General features: G+C 37.1%; 1 long non-coding RNA gene across 1 annotated transcript in view; it reads left to right on the top strand.

Annotated features, from left to right (window-relative positions):
* Positions 1–1347: 1347 nt before the first annotated feature.
* LOC143268018 (uncharacterized) overlaps positions 1348–26965 on the top strand; it is a 56620-nt gene continuing 31002 nt past the window's right edge. Inside the window, exon 1 of the long non-coding RNA XR_013043607.1 lies at positions 1348–1458. This is a non-coding gene — a long non-coding RNA (uncharacterized LOC143268018). The remainder of the gene's footprint in view (positions 1459–26965) is intronic.

The following is a 26965-nucleotide window of genomic DNA, read 5'->3' as shown; positions in this document are numbered from 1 at the left end:
AAAACAGTGCTTTCTGGACTCGAAAGTGCTACTGCACACATGAACTGACAGTAGCTGTGATTGTATGAATGAGACCTGCACACGCTCTGTCCTCAGCTCTTCAAAGGTCTCATAGAAGTGTCTTCAGGTTTCTCCACCGTCAGGGTGCTATACAAGTCAGCCTGAAGCCCTCTCCCACTCTATTATTGACGTCATCATCTCCAAATGAATTAGAAACAAGAGGCTCTAGACCCACCCACACATGCACATTTCTTTCCTCTAGTTATCCATGCATCAACCTCATGTGCCTTCTAATCCATTGATAAGATATTATTTATTTATATACAGTTTCATGATGAAATAGATACTAATCATTTGTGTTTGCTTTATCCTTAGAGAAAAACTGCTTCATGCCTAAAGAGATCATCTTTGACATATTGATACATTTCAGGATGTAAGCATGTCCCTAAACATTGTATCTTCTCTTTATTTACCAAGCTGAGTTAGCTGAAGTTTAATAATCTTTTGTTTGTAAAACTAAATGAAGCTATGATTTAATTTGTTAATCATATTATTTTCCTTTGCCATATCAAATTATGTTATTGAAAGTTGTATCTAACAGTTTTTAAGGTGATTCAAATATTAAAAAAATATTAATATGTCTTTACCCTTACAATGGGTAAAATATCCAAGTTAACATATTTGTGGAAGTGTAGCATTACTGAATGCTGAAATGATGTATATATAATGAAGTATATCAAAGATACTTACACTCAGAAAGATAACTCAGCAAGACCAGTGTAGTAGCTTCATGGGATAAAGAAAATATCATTGATAGCAAAGACTATCATTGAAACTCTTTCCATATTCTACCATTTGGGTAGATGTGATAAAAAAAGCAAGAAAAATGACAAGCATAGTCATTTGTACTTGTCATGGGGGAAACAATTACCTTGTATATGTAATTTAATATGTATAGCAGCTGTACATTACATATGAGAGAAATTTTTACATTGAGGGTTGGAAGCACCCATGCTGACTCACACAAGGCCACCTGATACAGCCACAAGGAATGAAACCAGGCTGGGGTTGGAGTGGTCACAGCAATGCAAACTATGACAATTTTATTAAGAGCAATCAAACTTTTTATACCTTTGTCAGAAACAGAGTATAATGGCAATTTCTAGGCTCAATAGAGTTGCAGGATACAGTTAAGTGTGCAAGACATACAGGGTACACAAGATTAATGTCTGAGACCAGTTGTCCTGTCAAGCTTCCAAGCTTCCTTGACTACTAAGGAAACAAACAGAGAAACACAAAATGGCCTAACCTAAATGTTTCATCTCCTCGGGGAGTGTATCAGTCTCTCAGGAACTGGAAGGTACATGGTGCCCCAGGAGCTATGGACTCTAACCCAAAAATCCTATGACATATGCTTCTTAAGGCAGCTAGGCCAGGCCAGCTCCCTGGTTCCTGCAGGTAACAAAGTTTCATCATGAAATCATTGAATAATTCACTCTAGGTTCATGATTACATCCTAATTTATTAACATTTGAAACGGAATTAAGATTGGACTGAATATAAAGTATAATGGAATTGTAAATTCAGTTAGCCTGTGTGTGTATCTTTATACTTGCTTTTCAAACATGAAATTGTAATTTTATTGATTTTAATTGAGATATAATGCTTATGGTCATTTGTGAGCCAGTATTATTATTTAATAAATATTTACATTTGGAAATGTTAAAATTGGGGTAAACTTATCCATCTCCTCAAATATTTATCACTTTTGTGTTGAGAACAAATGAAATCTTTTCTTCTAAGTTTTTCAAATATTTTTATCATTATATATTGTTTTATATATTATATTATACTATATTATATAGTAGATACTCTACTATACAATATAGCATGAGATTTTAATATTACCTGTAATATAGTATGCATTGTCCAATCTTTTCTAATCCCCTTATCTAATTTCTACATACTGTTCATAACTATTCTATGCTGAATTTTTTTAAAATCAACTTTTTAAAATTCTACATGCATAATGATATGCAATACTTGTATTTCAATGTCTGGTTAATGTCACTAACACAGTGTTCTCAAATTTCATCCATGTTATCAGAAATCATAAAACTTCATTTTGTAAGTTTGAATAATATTCCGTTGTTTACACATGCCAAATTTTCTTTATCCATTTACCAGTTGATGGATACTTTTGTTGTTTCTATATTGTGGAAGTGCTGAAGTCTTTCAAGTGGACTGATTCCATTTCCTTTGTGTATGTAAACATTATGCTTGTTGGATAATATGATGCATGGAGAACCTGACATTTTGCACAGTACTTTTCACTACAGTAATTTTTATTTATCTCACTGCTGGGTAAAAATAGCCTTTTTTGATAATGTCCATTGTAACTGGATTGAAGTAATATCTATTGTTTTAATTTACATTTTCCTTCTGGTTTGTGATTGTGAACATGTACTCACATCCCTGTTGCCCATTTTTGTGTCTGTTTATTGCTAATGTCCATTTAAATATATGTTTCTTCTTGTGTTCACTGAGAACACTATATATTTGGGATTTTAGCTTCTTGTCAGAGGTGATTCTAAATATTTTCTCTAGTATTGTAGACTGTGCTACTGTACTTGTACTATTGTCTCTTTTGTTTCATAAAAATTTTGTCTGTTGATAAAATTCCGTGGTTTATTTTCAATTTGTTGTCTGTACTTGATTTCCAAATCACTTAAGTTCTTGCTAAGGTCTCGAGTCATGAAACATTCCTCCTATAATCTCTTATATAAGTTTTATAGCTTCAGCTTTATATTGGAGTTAATTATTTTTTGTAAGTAGTAATGGGGGATTATTCCATTCTAATGGTTTGTTGTTGTTGTTGTTGTTGTTCTAACCAAGTACTACCACTAGTGAGAAATGCCCACCTGAAAATATTTGAACAGGATTATGAAAAGAGAGATGACTGTTAAAAAAAACTCACCTTTTTAACAGGAAACTTTTTCAGTGAATTCCTGTAATAAACTTGCTGGCAACAGGTTAGAGGAAAATATATTTTGTTACATTTTTTATTATTGGTTGTGAAATGCTCTTACTTGTAATAATTATGAGTAAACTGTTGTTTAGTAGAATTTATTTTCTCATTGTCACTTGTACTTTCATGAACAAAATGAAAGAGTTGAGTTAAATAAGATACCATCGAATACCTGGAAATAATATCAGTATACAAGTGAGGTCTCTTCTCAGGTTTGATTTTCCTCAGTGAGAAAGAATTACAAACGCAGATACTTGCTCATGGCAGCAAAACTTCTCAGGATGATAGTTTTGGGAAAAGCCTAAGTATATGTTTAGAGCTCAAGATCAAGGATTTCAAACTGAATTTGAATTATTGTTCCTTTTAGACAATAGTAGGCTTCCAACTTCCCCCAGGGCTAGGTGTCTTTACTGTGGAAACAACATTGACATTCATTTTGTCTAGAGCATGTTGGTGCTATACACATGTCAAAAACCAAAACATTTGCAGCTTATGATGCAATCATTTTCTCTTGGGGAAAGCCAATTGTTCAGGTATTTCCTAACTTAATTCTCATGCCATATGGATGTTTAGAATATATTTTTCTATATCATACACTGCAGTCTCTTTTTAAGAAAATTGTTCATGTGATATCTTGTTAAGTCAATTTATTCAAACTGTGAAGTAGCAGCCGCTGGTCTAAAAGTTGGAAAAGAGAATAAGACATAAAGGAGGAGCAGATGAAAACTGTTCCAGATCAGTTCTCCAATTGTTGGACCCCAAAATCTGGGGGTCTCGAGTGGGCGCCCCAAGAACCCAGACTCCAGTCCAGTTGATGCAACAGCATGAGGATTTTATTAAGCTTCTATATAGAAGGGCAAACTCTGCTCCTAAGAGCAAGAGCCGCATCTTACTGCAGCCACATGGGGGTTTTTAAAGGAAAAACCCACAAACCCCACAAGATTACAATTCCCATACAATTTCGTTTCACAAGATCATGGTCTGATCACAGAGTGATCACAGAGGGGCTACAGTTACGTCAACAGGTACATTCTTCTTGAAACCTCAAGGGGGCGGGTATCAAGGCGGGAGTGGAGTTTACACATAGGTCATGGTGGTCCTTCCTGGAACACCTGCAACTATCCCAGTCACAGTTGAGCACATTTCTTAACAGAAATCTTTTTTACATTGTTATATGGTTGCAGGGGAGATTGAACAATGGCTAAGTCAGGTTGCCCTTGGAACTAGAGTTTTAGTTTCTCATTTCCTGGTGCTTGAAGTTTCTCTTTTCCTGAGGCTTGAGGGTGTAAGCCTGAAGGGCTAGGGTCTTTCACAATGTCACTTGCCCAGCCACTGACCCAGTGCTCTAAGATCCTCCATTTCATGCCAGACATTGTGATTGATAAAAATAAGTGAGATCCAATGTTTTTTGCACAGAGCTTTTTGAATGCCCAATTCATAAAGATTAATTCTAGTTTTAGTTAAAAAAAACCAAGGTCCACTTGCTCAATGTTGGGTTGTCATTCCATAATAGATACTGTTGAATAGACAAATGACAAAATATATATTCAGTTTGGGTAGGAATACTTTCTTTTCACTGTGAAATCTGCAGGTATCTGTACACCATGTGTGTGCCTGTATCTCAAGGGTGCTAGAAGAGGGTGTCAGATTCCTCAGAACTAGAGTTACTGATGGTTGTCAACTGCCATATTGGTGCTGGGATTCAAACCTGTATTCTCTGGAAGAACAGCCAGTGCTCTTAACTATTGAAGTATCTTGCCATCTATAAGATGTTGCTTTTTAAGGATAATCTTAAAATGATAATTATTTTTGAAACCAGTTTGGAATGGCTAGTTTATGATTACTTAACTATATCTTCCAGAATGTTATACTGTCTAACTTTTAGGAAGTATACGATGAAAATGTTGACCTCCAGATTCCATGTTATGGATGCCTAGTTCTACATTTATGATATTATACTTACTATTAACTTAACTCCCCCCCTAATGACTATTCAATCTCAAATCTCACTCCATATTTCCAAAGATTGATGACCCTTGCTTAGAAAGGCTAGGAGTGATTCCAAGAATTTATTTTCATTTGGGAAGGTGTCTGAATCTGTTTTGTGTTCTTGAAGTGACCTAGATTTATGATGTGGTTTACCATAACCATTCATTTTCTAATTTCTTTCTCCCAAGCTATCTTTATGAAATATCAACAGTAACAATAATTAACTGGATAGAGCTAATACAAAGATTCTTGGTCATTAACACATCCTAACCACGTACTTCACACTAGGAAAATCCTTTTTTTTTTACAGTATAGACATCTCTGAATATAAAGATTATTATTTCCTTAGGACTTTCCTGAACACTTTCTACTTCATTGCTCTGAAATGTGTTTTTGTAGCTTCTGGCAGGACACTCTGTCCCACTTGATTGTTTACATTCAAATTAATTTATTATCACTAATGCTATAGTGAAGACCATTTTGGTGAGTTTGCTCTCATGTGACAATATCCATCTGCCTCTTATTTTGTCAGGAAATAGGGAAATGAAATATATTTTTCTGGCTATAAGTTAACATTCATGTAATTAGTTACATTCAGGTTCTTGTTTGATATAAAATATTTCATGTCTTTCTTACTGCTGTACAGTTTTGGGGACTGTTGTTGTCTTCACAGCCTCTGTGTCTGTTAAACAGATGTCATGATATGGACTCCAGTTCTATCAAGAATATAAAGACATTAAAAAATACATACAACTGGCTAGTGTCCTGCATAGAAGTTATTATTACAGAAAATAAAGGATGGCTAAATAAAGCTTCCCCTTTGTTTGTTTGTGTGAGTATTCAGAAATATTTGCTGACACTGTTCCCTGTTAATTAGATGATCCCATATTGGAGTTTAATGCATTTTAGGAACAAGATACATACCATTATTTAATTAAACTAGTAAGGTTATGGTTGACTTAAAGCGATTTATTTCATAAACAAATTTATTTTATTCTCAAGCAAACAAGTTGCATGGGCTAAATATTGATAATTATGGACATGTTTTACTTGTTATTTTTCTCTTTTGGTTTGTTTTCTGTTTCTTTTTGTCTGGAAACCTTTTTCTTGTGAATTTTGTGGGTTTCGGGAACTGCTGCAGGATATTTTGTTCATACTTCCCCATCTGCTGAATCCACAGCATATGTGCAACATGTGTTTTCTCTCAAAGTTTTCACATGTGTGTCAAAGAAAATATAATCCGTATGTTTTTCATTTATTTACATTTACACTTTAACTCATCAGTACATGGTTATGCAAGACCTTGTTGACTGCCAAGACACATTATAGACCTCCAGATTTCCAAGAAAACAGCCTGGTGGATGAAGTATTTTACTATTAGAAGGTTAATTTATCTGTTTCAAACTATATTTGAACAAAAATAGGTTTCTGTTTTTTGGCTAGAATATCCTATAGTTAATAATTAACATCAATTTTAAATAGTAACTATAGACCACTATTATTTCTTGAGTCCTTCATTTCTGAGTATCTCAAGACAATGTCCTCATCACCTTGACTCTGATGACCTCATTGTTTTAATTACTAAAATTAAATTCATAAGACATGTTGTACCAGATAGTTATCTATGAAACCACCATATAACATTGAACCATCAAATAACAATGGAAAATCATCATTGTTATTTGAGAGAAAAGTTCTAACAGCAGATGTCAAGAACATAGGGTAAAAGAAGTGGAACAGAGATAGCTAGGGAGTTAGAAAAATAGGATGAAGCATCAGAGCAGCTGGAGCCATTTTCTGGAAAGAATCTCTCAAAGCATGTGTATGATCTGAGGTTAATATCCAAAAATCCAAAAGGAAATGAAACAACTCATTAGGGTACAAACAAAAACATTAAAAATGGTCAAAAGATCAGAATTGATATTTCTACAAAAAAGACATAAAATGACTGCTGAGAATACAAAAAGCATTTTACTAACACTCGAATTCATCAGATACTAAAAACAGTTAGTGAGGCAAAATGCCCCATTGCTCAGAATGATATGCCCAGTAAGGTTAGAAGCTACTGCTGAGGATGGGGTAATAAGGAGCACTATTCTTTACTGTATTATGTCACTCTCAACTCCTACTGAGAGGACCCCTAAGAGAGAACAGACATATTCTGGTCCTCAGCTTCAGTGAGGATCATGTCAGTTTATCATGTCAGGGAAAGCATGGTGGACAAGTGAGGTTCATACTATGACTGACCAGGAAGCAGAGACAGGTGAGTGCCAGAATCCAGATATTTTCTCCTCACCCCCTGGTCCATGTGATTGCACAACCCACTTTCAGGGATGGATCTTTTATATATGTTGACCACTTCTAGAAATGCTCTCCCATGCACCAGTACAAATGTGCCTCAATCTCCCAGGTCCTTATATATTCAGTCAAATTGACAGTGAAGAGAGACCTTTACATTTTTGGAAAACATTTATTGTAGGGATTCTTTGTGATTAAAAAAATAAAACTGTCATATGATCCAACAATTCTATTATTCTATGTCTGAAGGAAATGCAATCAGGATGATGTTTTTATTTTGCTTACTTTCTTACTTATTTACTAATTTACTTATTTATTTATTTATTTATTTATTTATTTATTTATTTATTTATTTATATTTGTTTACTTTTTTTTGGTTTTTCAGTTTTTTGAGACAGGGTTTCTCTGTGTAGCTTTGCGCCTTTCCTGGAACTCACTCTGTAACCCAGCCTGGCCTCGAACACAGAGATCTGCCTCCCAAGTGTTGGGATTAGAGGCGTGTGCCACCACCGCCCGGCCTATTTTTTTTTTTTTTTTTTTTTTGGTTTTTTGAGACAGGGTTTCTCTGTGTAGCTTTGCGCCTTTCCTGGAACTCACTCTGTAGCCCAGGCTGGCCTCGAATTCACAGAGATCCGCCTGGCTCTGCCTCCTGAGTGCTGGGATTAAAGGCGTGCGCCACCACAGTTTTTTTCATTTTACATACTGATCCTGGTTCTCACCCTTTTTCTGCCTCCTCCACCTCTCCCTATCCCACCCCCATACACTCCTCAGAGAGGGTAAAGCCTCCCTTGAGGAGTTAACAAAGTCTGGCATACTAAGTTGAAGCAGGACCCAGTCCCTCCTTGCTGTGCCAAGGCTGAGCAAGGTATCCCACCTTAGGGAATGTACTCCCAAAAGCCATTTCATGCACCTGGGGAAATTCAGAATGATGTTTGTTGCAGCACTATTTACAGTAGTCAAGCTGTGGACTCAAGTCTACTTCCTGTTAACAGTTAACATGATAAGTTTGAGCTTCTTATCCTATTGCTGTGATAAAATATCCTGAAAGGAGGAGTTTAAAGTAAATCTCTGCAGTTCAGTCCATCATAATGGGTGTGTTAAGGTGGCAGGAGCTTGAAGTAGCTGGTCATAACACATTCATAATCAGGAAAAGGAAGCAATGAATGCTTGCTGCTTACTGCCTGCTCTTCTCTACTTATATAGTCCAATATCCCAGAGAGGAAATGAAACCTCCCTTGCAGGGTAGATTTTACTACCTCAGTGCAATCAAGATACCCACTATGTGTGCCCAGAGCTCTGTCTCTCAGGTAATTCTTATATTCTGTTGAGTTGACATTAACTACCACAGAGACAACAAAATGCTTTTTAGTCTTATAAAATAAGACAACTTCACATATAATGAGCTAAGTTGTTGCTGTGGGGTGTCCTATATGTTGTAAATATATGTTGCTATGATTGATTGATAAATAAAACACTGTTTGGCCAGTAGCCAGGCAGGAAGTATAGGATAGGCGGGACAAACAAAGAGGAGAGGCTGGGAGGTGAAAGCTGGGGGAGATGCCAGCCTGCAGTCCAGGGAGCAACATATAAAGGCAGCAGGTAAAGCCACGGAACATGTGGTGACATATAGATTAACAGAAATGGGCTGAGTTAACTGTAAGAGCTAGTCAGTGGTAGGCCTGAGTTAATGGCCCAGCAGTTTAATTAATTTAAGTTTCTGAGTGATTATTTTATAAGTGGTTGCAGGGTCTGTGGTGCTGGGGAGAACTGAAGAAAACTCCAGCTACACATTGCTAGTAAAATAAGCAAGAATTAGGTACTAAATGATCTCACTTTTGTGTCAAATTAAAATTTAAATCACAGATACAGTAAGTAAAAGACTGGTCACCAGGGACTAGTGATAGATGGATTTTGATAGATTTTAGTAGATGCAATCAAATGTCAGTTGACATTATAAACAATGAACATTCTGTGCCTGAGACATGTGCATAGATTCTTTGACAACCTTCAGGTGGACAATTTAGATTGCATCTTCTCAACTTGAGTCTGACTGTTGCTGTGATTGTGGTAACCAACACAAGGCAAGTAAACAATATGATAGTTTCATATACTACTCAAAAGGATTTGCAGGCTCTTACTTGGTCCCAGGGTACATAAAATACAGTGTGGTCTTTCTATCAAGACAGGAAGGTTTAACTATCTTACTGAAAGATCCTCCTCAAAAGCCTCTGAGATTAAATGAAGGCAGAGGGTACTGAAAATCAGAAGCCAGCATTCAGGAGTCCCTATTAGTTTATCAGTATATAAGCAAATGAGTCCAACCACCAGCAGAGCATCACAGCATCAATTTAGTGATGCTGTTCGCCACAGTGGAATCCCTGGTGGGCTTTGTCTGAATCCCTGACCTGGGGAAGAATGTATCTGATGAAGTGAATGTTGATTCAGATCACTAAGCTCACAGGTGCTTTGTTATATAACAGTCATTACCAAAACATCCCCAGTACATCGTGAACAGGAACATTGCTCAGAGCATACCCAGCAGTGAACCTCCTGGATTAGAGACATGCATATTCTCAAAATGACAGGATCAGGCACAATGTTTTTCAAAATAGCTTTATGCCAAATTACGTTCCTCCAGCATCGTAGGATATTGATCAAGTTTCGTCACATGACATTTTCTTTTCATGCTTTAGCATATTTTCCCTACTGTGCTTTATATACACATCAACTCATCTTTTTGTTTCCTAACTTAGAGGTTAGTTTTAAGGTTTAAAAAGGCATCCTTTCCAAGTTTTATCTCTGTGTGTTTATTACTCTTTATTATGCTTTTAAGGATAGAATTTCTTACCTAGCATCTACTCAAATTAATAATCACATTCCTTCACATTCAACTTTTGGAATCTTAAGGATTTTTTTCTACATTTAGGTGAAGCACATTTGTCTGCTATTTCTTCCAAGAATATAATATTTTCTTCTGACATGCCTATAACATTCTAAGAAACTGATTACTGTGTGTGTCTGTGTTATATTCTTATTAGTGATAAATTCATGGTCCTAACAGTATTTCCTTTTGAATGCAATAATATCATTGTAACTTTGAGTCCTATCCCAAGCCCTGAAATGAGTTTAACATGACTTTCAGAAATCATACTCTTGATCCAAGAACCACATGCTTGTTAGAACTTAAATGCTCACTTAAATATATTATCCCCAGGTCTTATGGTCATTGTGCACATACTTTGTAATCTGTGATGACGTCATTTAATTCGCCTCAATCTGAGTAGTTTTAATCAGATCTCTCTGAAGAATTGTTTTCAACTAGAGGAAAGAATTCAAACATTCATTTAAAAAATATTTAAAACACATAAGATTCTAATTTTTTTTGGATTATAGAGTACACATATTAAAAATATTCTAATCTGGGACTTCCCTTCTGGACCAGAGGTGAGTATCCAGGCTCAGCCGGGACCCCATCTTTGGGCATCAGCCACTAGGGGAAGACATGCCCAACTTGGCCCCAGGTTCTGGCCATTGGGCAGGTTCTCTTCTAGCCCCACCGAGAAGGATCCCCTTCTCCAAGACGCCTGGCAGACCATGCATACTCCACATCCTGCCCCCACACCTATGGGGTCCCGAGACCCCAGCCACTTCCTGAGACTTAGAGACCGGCCCCCAGCTCCCATCCTGCCCCGGACTTTCCTTCTGGATCAGAGAGAGAGCTCCTATCCTGGCCCAGACTTCCTTTCTGGACAAAAGCTCCCAACTTGCCTGGACTTCCTGTCTGGACAAGAGCTTCCATCCTGCCCTGGAGTTCCCATTTGGACAAGAGAGCTCCCATCTGGACAAGAGAGAGAGACTTCCTGAATCTGTCAGCTCTGTCTGAACCACGTGTGCTGATAAGACCAAGAACAAACCACAAGGAGATGGGCAGACGTCAAGGCAGAAGTACATACAACAAAATGAAGAGCAATACAGCATCACCAGAACCTAGCCCTCCTCCAACATCTAGACCTCAACATCAAAAATTGGAAGAAGCAGAAGAAAACAGCCTTATGAATAACATCATGAAGAAGGTAGAGGCTTGTGTAGGGGAAAAGACAAAAAATGGGAAGAACACTATAAACTACTAGAGGAAAGGACAAATAAAGTAGAAAAAAACAATAAAGTCCTGGAAGAAAACAATAAAGTACTGAAAGAAAAATCATGAAAAAGCAATGAAACAAATGAAGGAAACAGTCCAAGACCTGAAAAGGGAAATAGAAAAAATGAAGAATAAACAAATAGAGGGAATGCTGGAAATAGAAAATCTGAGTAAATAATCGGGAACTTCAGGTGCAAGTATAACCAAGACAAAACCAGGTTTAAACAATACTTATCCACAAACACAGCCCTACAGAAAGCACTAGAAGAAAAATTCCAACCAAAGGAAGTCAGATACACCCTCGAAAACACAGGCAATAGATAAAGCCACAGCAGTAAACCCCAAAGAAGAGAAGTGCACACACACACTACCATCAAAAAATAACAGGGATGAGCAATCACTGGTAATTAATATCCCTTAATATCAATGGACTTAATTCACCTATAAAAAGACATAGGCTTACAGAATGGATACTAAAGCAGGACCCATCTTTCTGCTGCATACAAGAAACACATCTCAAATTTAAAGACAGACACTACCTAAGAATAAAAGTCTGGGAAAAGACTTTCCAATCAAATGGTCTTAAGAAACAAGCGGGTATAGCCATTCTGATATCCAGCAAAATAGACTTCAAACTAAAATCAATCAAAAGAGATCAAGAAGGTCATTACATACTCATTACAAGAAAGATCCACCAAGATGAAGTTTCAATTCTGAACATTTATGCCCCAAACACAAGGGTACCCACATATGTAAAAGAAACATTACTAAAGCTTAAACCATATATAAAACCCCACACATTAATAGTGGGAGATTTCAACACCCCACTTTCACCACTGGACAGATCTCCCAAATTGAAACTTAACAGAGAAATAAAGGACTTAACTGATGCCATGACCCAAATGGACCTAATAGATAACTACAGAACATTCCATCCTAACAAAAAAGAATATACCTTCTTCTCAGCACCCCATGGAACCTTCTCTAAAATCAACCACATACTTGGCCACAAAGCAAATCTCAATAGATACAAAACAAATGGAATAACCTCCTGTGTTCTATCAGACCACCACGGTTTAAAGTTAGATTTCAACAACAACAAAAACTACAGAAAACCTACAATCTCATGGAAACTGAATAATGCTCAACTGAATCACCAATGGGTTAAGGAAAAAATAAAGAAAGAAATTAAAGACTTCCTAGAGATCAATGAAAATGAAGACACTACATACCCAAACTTATGGGACACTATGAAAGCAGTGCTAAGAGGGAAATTCATAGCACTAAATGCCCACATAAAAAAGTTGGAGAAATCTTACACTAGTGACTTAACAGCACACCTGAAAGCCCTAGAACAAGAAGAAGCAAAGTCTCCCAGGAAGAATAGACACCAGGAAATTATCAAAGTGAGAGGTGAAATCAATAAAATAGAAACAAAGAGAACAATACAAAAAATTAATGAAACAAAGAGTTGCTTCTTTGAGAAAATCAACAGAAAGCCCTTATCCAAACTAACCAAAAGGCAGAGAGAGAGAGAGAGAGAATCCAAATCAACAAAATCAGAAATGAAAAGGGGGGCATAAAAACAGACATTGAGGAAATCCAGAGAATCATCAGGTCATATTTCAAAAACCTCTACTCCACAAAACTGGAAAACCTGAAAGAAATGGATAATTTTCTGGATAGATACCACATACCTAAGTTAAATCAAGACCAGATAAACAATTTAAATAGTTCAATAACCCCTAAGGAAATAGAAACAGTCATTAAAGGTCTCCCTACCAAAAAGAGCCCAGGACCAGATGGTTTCAGCACAGAATTCTACCAGATCTTCTAAGAAGAGTTAATACCAATACTCTCTAAATTGTTCCACACAATAGAAACAGAAGGAACATTACCAAACTCGTTCTATGAGGCTACAATTACTCTGGTTCCTAAACCAAACAAGGATACAACAAAGAAAGAGAAATACAGACTGATCTCCCTCATGAACATTGATGCAAAATTACTCAATAAAATACTGGCAAACAGACTCCAAGAACACATCAGAACAATTATCCACCATGATCAAGTAGGCTTCATCCCAGGGATGCAAGGGTGGTTCAACATATGAAAGTCCGTCAATGTAATACACCATATAAACAAACTCAAAGAAATAAACCACATGATCATCTCACTAGATGCAGAGATACAGAAAAGGCATTTGACAAAATCCAACACCCCTTCATGATAAAAGTCTTGGAGTGCTCAGGAATACAGGGAACATACCTAAACATAATAAAGGCAATTTACAGCAAGCCAACAGCTGACATCAAATTAAATGGAGAGAAACTCAGAGGAATTCCACTTAAATCAGGAATGAGGCAAGGCTGTCCACTCTCCCCATACTTATTCAATATAGTACTTGAAGTTCTAGCCAGAGCAATAAGAAAACATAAGGGATTAAGGGAATACAAATTGGAAAGGAAAAAGTCAAGCTTTCCCTGTTTGCAGATGACATGATAGTATACTTGAGTGACCCCAAAGATTCCACCAAGGAACTGATACAGCTTATAAACACCTTCAGCAACATAGCAGGATACAAGATTTACTCAAAAACAAAAAAACAAAAACAAAAACAAACAAACAAACAAAAAAACAGTAGCCCTCCTATATACAATGGACAAAGAAGCTGAGAAGGAAATCAGAGATACATCACCCTTTACAATAGTCACAAATGATATAAAATACCTTGGGGCAATACTAACAAAGCACATGAAGGACCTATATGACAAGAACTTTAAGTTCCTGAAAAAAGAAGTTGAAGAAGATGTCAGAAAATGGAAAGATCTCCCATGCTCATGGATAGGCAGGACCAACATAGTAAAAATGGCAATTTTACCAAAAGCAATCTACAGATTCAATGCAATCCCCATCAAAATACCAACACAATTCTTCACAGACCTGGAAAGAATAATACTCAACTTCATATGGAAAAACAAAAAACCCAGGATAGCCAAAAGAATCTTGTACAATAAAACAACCTCTGGAGGCATCACGATCCCTGACTTCAAGCTCTACTATAGAGCTACAGTAATAAAAACAGCTTGGTATTGGCATAAAAACTGACATGTGGACCAATGAAATCGAAATGAAGACCCTGACATTAACCCGCACACCTATGAACATATAATTTTCGACAAAGAAGCCAAAAGTGTACAATGGAAAAAAGAAAGCATCTTCAACAAATGGTGCTGGCATAACATGATATCAACATGTAGAAGGCTGCAAATAGATCCATATCTGTCACTGTGCACAAAACTTAAGTCCAAGTGGATCAAGGACCTCAACATAAATCCAGCTACTCTGAACCTGCTAGAAGAGAAAGTAGGAAGTAGTCTTGAACGCACTGGCATAGGAGATCACTTCCTAAATATAACCCCAGTAGCACAGACACTGAAAGAAACAATCAATGGACCTCTTGAAACTGAGAAGCTTTTGTAAAGCAAAGGATACAGTCAACAAGGCAACGTGACAGCCTACAGAATGGGAAAAGGTCTTCATCAACCCCACATCTGACAGAGGACTGATATCCAGAATATATAAGGAACTTAAGAAATTAGACATCAAAACAACCAACAATCCAATTAAGAAATGGGCTATAGAACTAAACAGAGAATTCTCAACAGAGGAAACTCAAATGGCTGAAAGACATTTAAGGAATTGCTCAACATCCATAATCATCAGGGAAATGCAAATCAAAACAACTCTGAGATACTACCTTACACCTGTCAGAATGGCTAAGATCAAAAACACTGAAGACACTTTATGCTGGAGAGGATGTGGAACTAGGGGAACTCCCCTCCACTGCGGGTGGGAATGCAAGCTTGTATAACCACTTTGGAAATCAATATACATTGCATGGTATATTGTGCTGGGAAGAGGCCTTCTGTGCTCCTCCAACAGTTGAGAAAGGTTGAAAACACCATCTGCACTCCACACCTGTGCCCCCTGACTACTGACAGGCCAGGGATTTGTGAAGAGGAAATTCAACCGCTTCACAGAATAGTGCTAGGCCAAACTGTTCGGTTCCCGAAAGCTGCAGAGCAATCGTCTGTGAGGAAACTTCTGTAATTTCCGAATTAACTGGAAATAATGTATACAGCTAGAATTCTCTTTTTTTCTGTCATAAGTTTTCTTGAGACAATGTGTTCCGAGCTTGAAATGACTCTTTTGAAATCTGTAAAAACCTTTGATCATCCCTTCCTTGTCTGTCTCTATATATGCACTCCTTATTTCCAGTTTGTAGGAAAATTAAATCTACATTAGATGCTGTTTTGTCTCTCTGGCCTTTGAGGGACACCTTCTGGCCAATCAATGTTAGTTTTCAACGTTGAGTCTTAAATTTTATATTTGGCCATGTTAAGTAGTTGAACAAGTATTATAAACAAATATTTATTAACAAAACAATGTATTTGTGCTTAGGTTGGTTGTATATCAATGAAGATTTTGACTACATATTGGTCACAAGGTTGATGTTCAGGAGTGATTCAACAAACCCAGTGACTATCATATGTGAGCAATATTCATTTACCACCCTACAAAGCATAAATTATTGTAAAGCATAAGAGTATATTTTCAGAACATATGACTCCATTTTATCTCTCAAAAGTAAATGTCACAAAATGGATTAAAATAGTTATTTATAGATGCTGTAATTAAAGTGATTACTCAAAAAAGTCAAAGACACTTTTCATTGTTTGCTAGACAAGGGATCTCTCAAAGAGGCTGTGTTACTTCTCAGAATTATTTTTGATGTTGTATAGCATGCCTAAAAAGGACTTTTTGCCATATGGGTATACATATGCTTCTACCCACCCAAATATTTCTGAAAGAAGACAGTAAGTTTTTAATGGTTTCAAGAACTTCTACTATATTGAAAAAATGTCTTTTAAAAAAAAACTATATCTCCTAGGACAATGGTGGTACATAACTTTATTCTCAGCACTTGGGAGGCAGAGGCACGTAAATTTCTGAGTTTGAAGTCAGCCTGGTCTACAGAGTGAGTTTCAGGACAGCAAAGGCTATACAGAGAAACCCTGTCTTAAAAAAGAGAGAGAGAGTATTCCTCTTGGGATTGTCTTTCCCTAAGAACTGCTTCTTGCCACAGTTATACAGATATTGGATTTGACATAAATTGCTGAGTGGATGAGATGATGATATCACATTTATGATGAGCAAACTCTGTAGTCATTAGTATTATAAATAAAATAACTTTTTATATTTATCTTCAGTCATAGTTACTTAGGTCAAAGATATATACTTATTAATGTAACTATTTCTAATCATGTAAATATTTTATTTTTATAAAATCTGTCTCTTACTGTCATATCATAAACTTATTCTTTTATGAAATAAAATGTAATATAACATGGAATCTATACTAATACTTTTATAATAGTAATGAAATTGTTCCATTGAATAATGCTCAGAATTACTTTATTCTTATAAATAGATTTAAACTGTATTCATTGGCTGCACGGTGGTGGTGGTGAACACCTTTAATCCCAGCGTTCGGAAGACAGAGGCAAGCAAATCTCTGTGAGTTCTAGGCCAGCCTGGTCTACAGAGCAAGTTCCACGATAGGCTCCAAAGCTTCATAGAGAAATACTCTCTTGGAAAAAAATGTGTTCATAAATACTCTATAGTTCTCAAGTTGATGAAAATATTTATAGAAGGCAACAAAGCCAAGATAATCGATTGTGAATGTGATGACTAGTCATTGTCAATTTGACTGGATTTGGAATATCATAAGAGATTTATCCCTGGGTAGTTCTGAGAGGGGCTCCAGAGAGGTTTCACTGAGGAAGATCTATACTGAATGTGGGTATCTCCACTGTAAGAACTGGAGGCCATGACTGAATGAAAAGTGTGTGAGGTATCCCCTGCCTTCTGCTTCTCTGTCTTCCCAGATGTGAATCTGTGTACACCTGCTGCTACCATGAGCTCCACCATGTTTTTATGCTATGATAGACTGAGCCCTTTTAAGTTATGAAACAAAATAAATCCTTCCTCCTTTAAATAGTTTTCTGTGGTGTGTTCTATTACAACAACTAGAAAAGTAGCTAATCCACAATGTTTGGGGTGTACTGACTTAAGTTCATCAAAAGTAAGTAGCAGAAGATATAATCCGGGCAACTCTTTCATTAGTAGTGATTTCATAGTAAAATATTGCTAACTTTTAAAGCTATTTAATTTTAATTATATCTAATTATGTAACAATGCACATTAACATCACATATAAATCAAAATTTGGGTTTCAGAATATTAGTTCTGATGTCATCAAAACTGAGTGCTCTAAGTATTCTGCTTTACATGCAATGGTACATAGTCACATGACAAATACTAGGTAAGAAGAACGGAAACCAGGATTATGTAACTCCAGTTTAAAGGATTTCAATGCTTTGTAAATTGATCTCTAGGAGGAAGTATTTAAATTGGTGCAATATTAACCCCAAAATGAGCAAACAAGTTCAGATCCTTTCCTTATATAGTTGAAGCTAGAGCTACCTACAAAATACATAGATATCAAGTGAAATAAATTATGTTAGATCTAATGAATATCCTATTCTCTTTAAAGCTATTTAAATGTTTAACACATTGATATGGTCATCTGCAATGAAATGATAACTCTCATTTCTTTGCGATTGATGGGGAAATGAGAAAGAACTAAGCCCCACAAGCTGTTAAGTCAAATTATAATTTCAAATATATCATATCTTAATACAAATTCTAAGTCCTTTCTAACACACCAGGAGGTACTCCTATAACATTCTTGAATACAGCTTGTGGTACAAAATTCAATACATCATTACTGTTCCATCTTTCAAGGGAATACCAGTGTTACCCTAAAGGAGATGCCTGATGGTAAGCTGGAGATTGCATCTTTGTTCTTAATTAACTCGTCATGTTACAGGAAGAAGCAAATGATTCTCTCAAACTAAGGTCATTTCAAGAAAGCTTATTGGCAAAAATATTAAGAAAAGATAGACTGTTTACAGTGGAATTGCAAGAAAAACTGGGCTAAGAGCACTGAAACAATTACCAGAACTCGTGTCAAGAGCAGCACTAAGGGAGCGTATTAGAATTTAGAAGAAGAAGGTATTGCCAATGAAAAAGTTCTTTAAGAGATGTGGGTATAACAACCAATCACAATGCAGAATTATAGAGCCTAGTCCCAGTGGATACATGTATAAAACACTTCCACAAGTAAGGATCAGAGGTCGTTGCTGAAGAGAGGGCATAAAGACTGCAAGAGCCGGAAGTCCAGGGAGGAGGGTTGAGGGTTGAGGAAGTTCAGGAATAATGTTTTCCTGGGAAAAAATGCTATTCTTTTTACATGAAACCAGCCTAATTTTTCTAAATCCAAACTAAATTTTGTCAAAAAAGAAATGCTGATCTGATGTCTTTGCCCAAATTTGTTCTGTTTTTGGTATTACATGGAACAGAACACAAGATCTTTTTATGGTGAAAGTGCTTATTCAAACATTGTACTGAAAGGAGAATTAGTTCTTTCAGTTTTATTAAACCATTTTTCTTATTGGGAAATGCATGAGAGTTGTGCTGTACTCGTGGCTGCTCCAATTCTCTGAGCACAGAACAGAATGATGAGTTTACAGAGACATAGAGAAGATTCTTCTTCCTCTGTGTGCTATGCCTACACCCTGATTTCCAACACCATATATGGTTTGTGCTTTCTACTGAATCATTCGCTGGTTCGTTGCAATATTGCACTAAATGCTCTTCTCCCACATGTTTAACTCTGGAGGATATTTGCAGAAATAGAAAGGAGAATTTTAAAATGTTCAGTGCAACAGCAAACAGAAAAAAAGCTATGTTCCCAAGTAGAATTTTTTTTTTTAAGGTTCACCAAAGTCATTTAATCTGTCAGTTTCTCATTCATTTTTATGTCTTAATAATATTCTATTGTATGAATAAGCCACATTTTATTTCTCTCCAGTATTTGATAGCTATTTGAGTTGTTTTAACTTTTTTACTATTAACAACACACTGCGGTAAACCTTCATGTACATGTTTCATAGGTGCACATTTTCCCAAGTAGAATTTTTAAACAGAGAAAAATCCTGTTTGTTCAACCATCAAAGTGGATATAGAAGCTTTTGGAGCTTATTTGAATTGTTTTTTAACTCAATATATGGATGCACTCCTAGTGACAAGTGGTTCTCCACAATTTCCTTTCAGACTTCAATATTTGTCAGTATATGAAACACCATAATTACCTGGTATAAGTCCTAGCTACCTGCACACACAGCTTCTTGAGAGAGCCCCTTGAAGGCAATGCTCATAATTATAGGAGTTGTCCTCTTTATGTATGCTCATATTGTTCTTTTGATCCATCTTTGCTTCCTTCTCTTGGCATGAGTTTAGGTGACCAGAAAAATGTGCTCCGTGCTTCCAGTATAGGCACAATTCCTGGGTTTGGCACAAGAACAGAGCAAGACTGCGCTTGGCCTTCTGAGTCACATAACCCAAGGTCATCCTTTTTCTGTGGAAGATAACTTGAATGGCACTCTGTTTCTTCATTAGTCTGAATGACTTGGTAATGAACTTTGTCAATATCATTCTGATTTTTTCCCCCTCTTGACAATTTCATTTTCATGCACGGTGTCAAGCTTATGCCATTATCTTCACCATTTGGGTTCTCTTTCTTTCAGTGACAAAAAAATCTGGTACACGATGAAAGCAAAAAGAACCCATGGGCCTTCTCTTTGTTCTGAGTGCTGGTTCCCTGCTAATGAAGCCTGAATTGGGATGGCTTAGCTGGCGTTGTACCATCTAATTTTCTTGCATGAATATGTGATCAAGTGAATTCCTAGTACTTTCAGGTGGATGATCAGAAGTATGGATGAGGATGAAGGTTAAGAATTAAAGCCTTCTAGTATCCTTTCCTGTGTTTTCTTCAAGGCACAGGGCCTTCATTTTGTCCTTTTTTTGATTTATAATTTTTTTTTCTGTTTTCAGCATTTTTTTTATTTATTTTACAATACTATTCAGTTCTACATAATAGTCACAGATTCCCCTGTTCTCTCCCTTCCTGCCCCCCTCCCCTTCCCCCAGCACACCCCCCATTCCCACCACCTCCAGATCAAGGTCTCCCCCGAGGACTGGATTGGACCTGATAGACTCAGTCCAGGCAGGTCCAGTCCCCTCCTCCCAGATTGAGCCAAGCGTCCCTGCATAAGTCCCAGGTTTCAAACAGCTAACTCATGCAACGAGCGCAGGACCTGGTACCACTGCCTAGATGCCTCCCAAACAGATCAAGCCAATCGACTGTCTCACCTATTCAGAGGGCCTGATCCAGTTGGGGGCCCCTCAGCCTTTGGTTCATAGTTCATGTGTTTCCATTCATTTGGCTATTTGTCCCTCCCTCCAAACCTACCCATATATCCCTCCCCACTCTCCCTCAAATTCACAGCCTCTTTTTTCACTAATTGTTAATGTGTGTGTGTTCCTAAATATAACCTGTTCAGTCCATATAATGATATCTGCAAGAATATTTTCAGGGATGACCATTTGGAAGTGGAAAGTCAGTAGGCGTGCTCTTCCTTAGGGAGAGCTACATCACCCAGTCCCAGATTTCTTAAGTCACCTATAATTCTTTTTGTAGGGTTGAGGCTAGTTAAGGATGAAATTGCAAGAACAACGTAGGGAGGTAGATAGCTGCTACATTTTTCTAGAATGGTATTGTTAAAGGCTAAGAGAAGAGTCAATCTTGACATTTCCCATACACTGGTTCTTGGAGCATTTCTTAAACCTAACTGCTAGGTAATCTGTAGAAATGGCTCAATCTTGAGAATTATTTTTAAGTTATAAAGCTATCTTAGGTTGTTGAAGCCAGTGAAATGGCTCAGGAAGTAAAGGTCCTTACACAACTTTAACAACCTGACCTTATTCCCAAGAACCAACACCTACAAGTTATACTCAGCCTTCACATACACCCAGTTGCACCCCTGCATACACATACAAATAAATAACTGTAAAAAGTCTTAGATTGTTATAAACATTTATAAATTAAACTACAATATAAATGGTTATGAGCAGATAGAAAACAATGTTTGTTTTCTAGACAAACATCCTTTAATAAGATGATTAGCTATTTGTGTCCTTCATTGTCTACTTGTCATAGATAAGGAAATGAAATCTGAAGTAGCTAAAAGTACATCAAAGTAGGTCTCAGAGAAAAGAAATATACTAGGAGCAGAGATATTATGTAGCAATCAAAGATTTAAGGAGCCAAAGGTATGACTATCTTAATTGTCTATAATAATATAATAATATATCTCACTTGAAAGAATAGCTCTGCCTTGTTTGTTTATTTACTTGTTACATGTAGGGTTATATAGAAAGGTTATATACTATTCTGTTCATACACACTAGGCTGTTTTCTTGGTCAGTGGTGATTTCATAATAGTTTTATAAACAGAAATTCTAATCCCAAGTCAAGTTTGACTTAAAAATTATGATAAGTGAAGAAAATGTTTGGAAAAACACAAAATCAAGAGCTTGAATAAATACACATGTGTATTAGGGTCAGTGACAGAAATGGTAAGAAGAAATACAAGTAATAATAGTCCATAAACTCTTCTAGAATTGCAGCTTTTCAGTGTCCACCAAATTCACAGTTATCATGCTGATTTTTAAATATATATGCTCTGTCCTCAGCCAAGCTGCACATTTGACCAATGAATGTAATATTTTCTTATGAGTTTCATTGTGTTCATATTCTCCAAATGGCTGGACATGATGGTACTATGGGTAAGTAGATGCAAGGATCGATACGCCACAATCTGTGTTCTAAATAACATGGAAAAAAATGGAGTAAGAAATCCTACCACCTGCCTACTACAACTTCAGACAGATATAGCTGGCTATTTTAAATTTCAAAAGTCATTTCGATGTTTTTATCATACAAACAATAAAAAAAAATTCAAGCTCCAAAATTGTTTGTACAGAAGGTTAGGGAGAAAATTTATTAGAACTTGGATGAATGATTACTTGACCACTAGATACACACTAGTTCTAAATGTAGGCGTGTGCCTGCACAGTCTCTAAAACAGGAGATGGTAGTTTAACAAAGTAATGAAAGACTGAACTGGAACAGAAATGTCACGGAGTAACTGTCTCTTGAGTTTCCCTGGTGCATAACAAACGGGTGTGCTGAATTTTTGCCTCACCTCTTCTCTGCCCGTGGTTAATTTTAGAATGTGAACGCTTCTCAGTCATGGTTTCTGTTCAGGAAAATAGAATTATTGTACATGGGAAAAATCTTGGAATCTTACCTAGGTATATATATCTTAGGAAATAGAAGCAACACTAAACACTATAAAGAAAGAGACATAATTTTATAGCACCCGTATATAGTTCGATTAAAAAGAAAAATTCTCTGAAGAAATCAAAATGAGGGAAGCACATAACCCCCACCCCACCATAACTAGTCAGTATGACAAAGCATGTCTCTCCATGGTTTATGAGAAGTTAGTCATTCCAAATCTTACTTTTTCCTAAGGAAATATAGCAGAGCTCAAAAATGAAAGTCTTCATCATCTTGAAACTACCGGCCCTTCATATGAAATCTTGCACAGAGAATACATGGTTTTAGTAATACACTTTCTATTTCAAAATAATAGTTGCTATTTCTAATCTCTAGCATTTGTAGTACAGAAAAACAAACAATAAAAATGATGCATAACCTCTATAATTTGATCCAAATGAAAAATCATTAATATTTTTTATATATGACACCCAGGTTTTACATAGTTTTTTTTTTTTTTCACAAATGTTTGTGCTTAACTCAGCAGGTTGAGTAAAGGATTATAATGAAAGTTTTTCTCTGGAAAAAGTGTCAGCAGCTTACAATACCCATGGGAAATGAAGGCAGTGGTGGAAGAATTACCAGTGTCGGAAGAAAAGTGACAGAAACTCAGGAGGAAAGGGTGTGCTGTAGTTTAGAGTGGAGAGAACCTTACACTGTTTTTCTAGAGAATGGAGCCCAGTGTTCTTCTCATGGCCTGCTTTCCACCAGAGTCTCCAACTGCACCTCCCATGGCAGGACTGCCTGTCCTCTGACTCCAGGGCACACTGGCCTGTCTTTTTGCTTCTAATTACAACAGAGACGCTCCTGATTAGAGATGAGGAAGCAGAGAGCTGTTTCCATTTCATTCCAAATAAGTTTGAGCTCACTCAAGATCAAAGGATGCCCAGAACTGAGAAAACAAACAGAGCGCAAACAAGTAACTTGTTGACCTGATGCTGTTTCCTAGAAGTGGAAAGACTGTGGCTCTTTGGACAGCTGACTCAGCAACCATTAGCTGGTCAAGGGAAATTCTAGCTGAGGAATATCCCACGCTTTTATTTCTGAAAGCACATTTCCAGAAGCAAATTTTAATAACACACAATCCAGTTAGGCCCACAGGCCTATGTATATTTATATACATGTTGAAATAAATACATTTATACTCTGGGCTCATATATATATATATAATAGAAATATATGTGAGTGTGCATACTTGCACATGTACACACACACACACACACACACACACACACACACACACACAGATATTTGTGAAGAAAGGTTTACTTGCTTGGGATTTTGTTTCAGTAACTACTAGTCCTCTACTCCTCCATCTCTCCTTACCCCCAGTCCTTCATGATGTTCTTAGTAGCAAAAATATTGGTTCGCAGACACTTTGAAGTGATTGATTGTTGCATCTGTGCTAAACTAATCCATCTTATCAAGATATTCTTTGGCGGAAAATCTAGGGTATGATTAGGTTGGTGCTTTCTGTTTACTGGATCTCTTGGCCATAGAGTCATGGGAATTGATTGAAGAATTATTATTATGAATTTAATGCTTTATTGGATACCAGTTCCTTAACAGGCTGGGAATATTCCTTGTGTAACTGAATTTTTACAGGTTAAAAATAAGATGTTAAACATATGTACTTTTTGAAACTTCTTTCAATGAATTTCCAAATTATCTCATTTGTCTTTATATCTTTTTCTTAATTATTTTTTCATTTAATTTTTTTATTCATATTACATACCAACCACAGATGGCCCCTCCTCCCTCCTCCCACTCCCCCAACCTCCTCTCCTCATCCCCTCCAAAAGGGTAAGGCACCCCATGGAGATTCGGCAAAGCCTGGTACATTCAGCTAAGGAAGGACCAAGCCCCTCTTCCTCTACATCAAGGCTGAGCAAGGCATCCCTCCATAGGTAATGGGCTCCAAAAAGTCAGCTCATGCACCAGGGATAGATCCCCATCCCACTCCTCGGGGTCCCTCAAAGAGACCAAGCTATACAACTGTCTACCTTATGTAAAGGGCCTAGTCTGGTCCCATGTAGGTTCCACAGTTGTCAGTCTAAAGTTGGTGAGTTCCCACAAGCTTGGTTCATGTGTCTCTGTAGATGTCTCCATCATGATCCTGACCCCCTCCCCTTGTTCATATAATCCATATTCCCCCTCTTTGATTGGAGTTCCAGAGTTAGGCCCGATGTTTGGTTGTGGAGCTCTGTATCTGCTTCCATCAGTTACTGGTTGAAAGCTCTATGTTAAAAGTTAAGGTGTTCACCAACCTGATTACCAGGGTAGGCCAGTTCAGGCACCCTCTCTACTATTGCTAGTAGTCTAGGTGGGGTCATCCTTGTGGATTCCTGGAAATTTCCATACCACCTCTTACCCCTTAATGCCCCCCTTTATCGAGATATCTCTTTCATTGCTATCCTGCTCCTTCCCTCTCCCAGCTCAACCGTCCCATTCCCTCATGTTCTCACCCCCCCATCCCATCCCCACTATCGTCCTCACACATCCCAATCCCAGTTTACTCATGGAGATCTCATCTGTTTCCCCTTCTCAAGGTGATACATGCATCCTTCCTAGGGTCCTCCTTGTTACTTGTTTCTCTGGAGCTGTGGGCTGTAGTCTGATTTTCCTTTGTCAGGTATAAAATGGCATCTCAGAGTCATTTTGATTTGCATTTCCCTGATAACTAAGGATGTTGAGCAATTCCTTAAATGTCTTTTGGCCATTTGAGATTCTTCTCCTGAAAATTCTGTTTAGATCTGTAGCCCATTTTTTAATTGGATTGTTTGGCATTTTGGTGCCTAGTTTCTTGAGTTCTTTATATATTTTGGAGATCAACCCTCTGTCAGAAGTGGGGTTAGTGAAGATCTTTTCCCATTCTGTATGCAGCCATTTTGTCTTATTTACCATGTCCTTTGCCTTACAGAAGCTTCTCAGTTTCAGGAGGTCCTTTTTATTAATTGTTGCTCTTAGCATCTGTGCTACTGGTGTTATATTTAGGAAGTAATCTCCAGTACCAATGCATTCACGGCTACTTCCCACTTTCTCTTCTGTCTGGTCCAGTTTAACTGGATTTATGTTGAGGCCTTTGATCCACTTGGACTTGAGTTTTGTACATGACGATAGATATGGATCTATTTGCAATCTTCTACATGTTGACATCCAGTTATGCCATCACCATTTGTTGAAGATGCTTTCTCTTTTCCATTGTACACTTTTGGCTTCTTTGTCAAAAATCAAGTGTTCATAGGTATTTGGATTAGTGTCAGGGTCTTCAATTCTATTTCATTGGTCTACATGTTGGTTCTTCCCTGGGACCTATAATTTCCTAGCCATGAATTTGGTCGTACTTACAGTACAGGTATGGAATTCTTCCCTTCTGTGGTGCAGGTCTCAAATCCAATCAATCCAATGGTTGGTTACCACCATAACCAGCCTCAACACAATTGCACAAGTGGACATCTTGCTTGGCAAGTTCATCTTTTAGCAATTAGGATCCAGTGCTTTAAAATACCGCTGATGCTTCCCTGAGGCCTATGTAGTGCTATGAAATCTAGCCAGCAGCAAAATTTCCTGATCAGCTCAAGGTTGCATTCTTTATGTCACTAACAAGGAACTCTCCTCCAGCCCATTCCAGATGGCCATCAGGAATTTCTATCCTTTACTTCTTAAAACCTTTGACTTTAGGTGGGATTTTAGGAAACTGCTGGGAAGTATGAAAACTCATTATTTGTTTGACCAGAATAGTTGCCCTCTTTCATTTTCCAATAATGCTCTCTGAACAGTTTCCTTAATACTTTTTAAAGATGTGTGGTGCTGCTGTAGAGTATAATGTAAGACAGGAATTATAGTTATCGTTTCAGATGAGGTGTGTTGAAAGAGGTCAGGATGACGCAGTTGGCAGCTTTAAGAACTTGCCTCCTCATTATTACCATCTGTGTCAACTTGGAGCCTCCATTACTCAGGAACAAGAAAAATGAGCTTGTTCTTGCTTTGGGGGGTATTGATTTCATTATGATTAACCCTGGTATGCACACTAGCTAGCTGAATGAAACTGAAATACTGGGCCAAGATTTTATTAGATATCGTTTTTGATTGCTGCATTTTCAATTAATATTTAAATCCCCATTCTTCCCATGATTTA

The sequence above is a fragment of the Peromyscus maniculatus genome, chromosome 12 (genome assembly GCF_049852395.1).
Source record: "Peromyscus maniculatus bairdii isolate BWxNUB_F1_BW_parent chromosome 12, HU_Pman_BW_mat_3.1, whole genome shotgun sequence".
In the NCBI taxonomy this organism is placed as follows: domain Eukaryota; kingdom Metazoa; phylum Chordata; class Mammalia; order Rodentia; family Cricetidae; genus Peromyscus; species Peromyscus maniculatus.
The sequence above is the reverse complement of the archived record's forward strand: the minus strand, read 5'-3'. Positions and strand labels throughout refer to the sequence as shown.